General features: G+C 44.5%; 1 non-coding gene across 1 annotated transcript; it reads right to left on the bottom strand.

Annotated features, from left to right (window-relative positions):
* Positions 1 to 3848: 3848 nt before the first annotated feature.
* Positions 3849 to 3952, bottom strand: LOC112623900. The gene has a single exon (XR_003119257.1). It is a non-coding gene; the product is annotated as a U6 spliceosomal RNA (small nuclear RNA).
* Between the last annotated feature and the right edge of the window lie 453 nt (positions 3953 to 4405).

Raw genomic sequence — 4405 nt, 5'->3', positions numbered from 1 at the left:
CATTTTGAAGAGCAGAGATTAGAACTGGCAACAGGGTATCTTTCAACTGCCATGTATCTCATGCAGAAAAAGTTCTTTACCGGGCAGAGTCACCAAAGCCTGACTTCCTAGATAATTTTCTAGCAGAGCTTTGAATTTTGTTTGGTGGGTTCTTGCTAATTATTTTGAAACTCTCTTCCAGGGTGCAGTGGTTTTTTGAGAGGTAATAGCAGGACACAAGATAAGGGCTCGTTTCAGATGATTCATCTATGTCTTATTCAGTGACTCTCAACTATGAAAATAATCATAAGAAAATTCGTTTTACTACAAGATACGCTGTATGTTTTTAAAAAGTAGAGTGTAGGACTCACTGTAGTAAACAACATTGAGTTCTATTTTTGAATCGCAATATTCCAGCCAATTTGCACATTGTCTTCTTACCAAGCTTCCTGATGCCTGTATGCACCAGCTTTCAAGGCTGAACATTATCCACAAATTGCCCCCTAGATTATGGAAGACTTTAGCCTCAGAAAGGAATCTCTGTTGTGAGATAGGAATCTTATGGAATCACTACACAAAGGATTGTTTGATTTCTCTCCACCCAGTATCCTTAATCTCCTGAATAGTGTCCTACACAACCCCACCCTCCTTGCTACTCAGAACATTTGGGAAAGGGTCCTAGGATGACTGGTCTTGAAGTGAAGCGCTGGCCTTGTTTCCCTATCTTTAAGCCAAGCCATCTCCTATCTGGAGTACTAAACATGCAAGGTTTCACACAGGTCACAGATACAGCCCCACATGAGTAAAGTATTAAAATGCTTAAACAACTCAAGAGTGAAGGAGTGAGACTGCTTCTTGGCGTCCATCCAAGTGGTCAATTTGTGCGCAAATCCATGGAGGCCTTTTCAGGGAGCCATCACTTCTGTCCATGTGTGAGCTCTTTCTGACTCTGAGATGCTCTCTGTTCAGACCTCAGAAGCATTTTACCCCCAGTGCAGTATTTTTGCCAAATGTCTACTCTTATTCCTAATATTCAGACAGACATATGTGGCCTAGAGAGACTTCTCCAGGGAATAAATCTCCCTTGTCCCCCTTCCCACCCCTTTTCCCCACCGGTATTCATTTTCCTGATTAAGCAGATTCAGTGACATATGAACAAAAAGGAAGATGACACTGCTTGGAATATGAGAATTTTCAGGGAAATGGGCCATAGAATTCATGAGTGATGGGACTTTTCCTATTCAAAAATAGCATCTATTATGTTGTAGTATAATGACCTATTTGCACTTCTGTCTGATTTACCTGATTAAGAACTTCTGTAGGGTGGGAAGCATACCTCATTCATCTTGTACCTCCAATGCCAACCAAATACCCAGCATCCAATATCCAAAGTACAGTAATTCAACTTCTGCTGAGGGGTGAACAGCATTGCTAGAAGACAGTGTAGTGAACTGAATGATGGATACCCCCAAAAGACATGTCCAGATCTTTACCCCCAGAATCTGTGAGTGTGGCCTTATTTGGGAAGTGGGTCTTTGTAGAGATAACTAAGTTAAGGACCTCAAGATAAGTTTACACTGGATTATCTGGATGGGCTCTGAATCCAATGACAACTGTCCTTAAAGAGACAGAAGAGGAGAACACTCAGAGAGAAGAGGAGAAGACCACGTGAAGATGGAAGCAGCAATTGGAATGGTGCAGCCACAAGCCAAGGAACACCTGGGGCCACCAGAAGCTTGAAGAGGCAAGGAAGAACTCTCCCCAGGGTCTTCCAGGAGAGCATGGTCCTGCCAATACCTTGATTTCAGACTTTGAAACTCCAGAACTGTGAAAGAGCACCTTTCTGTTGTTTTGAAGCCCCCAAATTTATGGTAGTTTATTATAGTAGCCTCAGGAAACTAGTACAGGGCGTCACTTGCCCTTGAGAACAGCCATTAAAATTAACACACAGAGCTTGGCTCACGGCAATGAAAAGAAGAGACCAAGAAAAAGGCTCGTTGAAGGACTCCATTTGGCAGAGCACAGGTAACATGGACTGAATTATTAAAAGAGGCCAGAAGAGGTGGATCTGAGTTCCAGGAGCCTTGAAGAGCTGAAAGAAGTTTCAACCTAGGCTGAAGAAATGGAATAACAGGAGCTTATAGTTCACCAGACTGCATGCATGATTTAGATCTGGAGCATGCGCTGCAGTATGCAGTTGAGTTGACCAGAAAAAATACTTGAAGGCTTTGACAATGGGGCGAGAGAAGCACCTTGGAGAAGAATGGGGTGTGGGTAGCAGAAGAATGGCCATTTCTCAAGCCAGGCCTTTGAGATACCATTTTGCCAGTAGCAGGGGCTAAAAGAAGAGTATCCAGGCATGGAAGGATTTTACTCCCAAGTAAGCAAAGAAAATAAGCCAGTTTGGGGGCCGAGTGCAGTGGCTCATGTCTGTAATCTCAGCACTTTGGGAGGCCAAGGCGGGTGGATCACGAGGTCAGAAGATCAAGACCATCTTGGCCAACATGGTGAAACCCTGTCTCTACTAAAAGTACACAAATTAGCTGAGCGTGGTGGTAGGCACCTGTAATCCCAGCTACTCGGGAGGCTGAGCCAGGAGAATGTCTTGAACCCGGGAGGCAGAGGTTACAGTGAGCCAAGATCATGCCACTGCACTCCAGCCTGGTGACAGAGGAAGACTGTCTCAAAAAGAAAGAAAAGAAAAGAAAATAGAAAAGAAAAGAAGCCAGTTTGGCTCATCTGTTCCTGGCGTGTCCTGTGCTGCTCCAGCCTGAGGCCCCTCTGCCTCCCTCTGCCTCACAGGGACTCAGTCCTCATGCACACAGATGGGGCTGGGGAGCTGATAGCACTGTGAGGAGCCAAGCATCCTCCTTCAGAGACAAGAGTGGCACATAGCAGGGATGTCAGAGATGTCCTCAGCACCAGGGCCAAGTTGGAGAGAGTAGACTGTGTGTTTTGTTATGAGAAGATAAACGCAAGACACTGGAATTCCCAGCAGTGTAGGGGAGCAGAACGTATGCTGGATCAACTGCCAGGAGACCTAGGCTATTGCTCCAGCTCCATGATGTAGCAGCTGGATTACTTTGCAAGAGTAACATAACTTTTTTTTTTTTTTTTTGACAGAGTCTCACTCTGTTGCCCAGGCTGGAGTGCCGTGGTGCCATCTTGGTTCACTGCAACCTCCACCTCCCAGGTTCTAGCAATTCTCCTGCCTCAGCCTCCCGAGTAGCTGGGAGTACAGGGGCATGCCACCGCGCCAGTCTAATTTTTTGTATTTTTAGTAGAGATGGGGTTTCACTGTGTTAGCCAGGATGATCTCGATCTCCTGACCTCATGATCCGCCCACCTCGGTCTCCCAAAGTGCTGGGATTACAGGATGAGCCACCATGTCTGGCCCATAACTTCTTTGTCTTTCCTGCAAGGAGCTTGGCAAGATCACTTCCAAGGTCTTTATAACCCTATGAGTCTACAATCGCTGCCTGGCTATTGAATGAAATGGATTCAACCTGTGGAAGTGTCTTCTTGCTAAGTCACTCAAACCAACGTGAAAAGTTTTCTGATATACACCATCCCTCCTGCCACCAAAAGCAAAACAAAATAAAATAAAATATGATATGATATATAGGAAAAGTATATTCCTAAGAAAGGACTACATGATTGTAGCATGGCTTGAGGTGAGAAGTCAATGAATGTTGAATGAATAAATGGATAAGGGTTGATTCCCCTTTTTGCCAAAAATATAATATAGTCATACAAAGTATGTTCTTAGGAAAAGGACGGCATGATCATAACAAGACACAATGGGAACCTTCAATGAATGAATGAATGTCAAATGAATGGGTGAAGGATTTACAAGGATTTTTTTTAAAAAAAACATAGAATGCTTCATGAATTTGCGTGTCATCCGTGTGCAGGCCCCATGCTAATCTCGGTATCATTCCAATTTTAGTACATATGCTGCCAAAGCGAGCACTGTAAGAGGATCTTAAGGATTTTTGCTAAGTAATACACCAAGTCTTATTTCCTCCGGTTATCTGTATGGTGACGACATTTAATTGTTTAGCTCTACCTATCCTTTTGTTTTTATTTTTATTTTTACTTTTTTGAGACAGAGTCTCACTGTCACCCAGGCTGGAGTGCAGCGGCGCAATCTTGGCTCACTGCAGCCTCCGCCTCCCAGGCTCAAGTGATTCCCTTGCCTCAGCCTCCCAAGTAGCTGGGACTACAGGCACCTGCCACCACACCTGGCACTAATTTTTGTAGTTTTAGTAGAGATGGGATTTTACCATGTTGGCCAGGCTAGTCTCAAACTCCTGACCTCAGGTGATCTGCCCACCTTGGCCTCCCAAAGTGCTGGGATTACAGACGTGATCTTACTCTTTAAGTGAGAAGTGACTTGTAGGTGATGCCCATATCAGCTCTTTCC

This window comes from Theropithecus gelada, chromosome 4, assembly GCF_003255815.1.
Source record: "Theropithecus gelada isolate Dixy chromosome 4, Tgel_1.0, whole genome shotgun sequence".
NCBI lineage: Eukaryota > Metazoa > Chordata > Mammalia > Primates > Cercopithecidae > Theropithecus > Theropithecus gelada.
The sequence above is the reverse complement of the archived record's forward strand: the minus strand, read 5'-3'. Positions and strand labels throughout refer to the sequence as shown.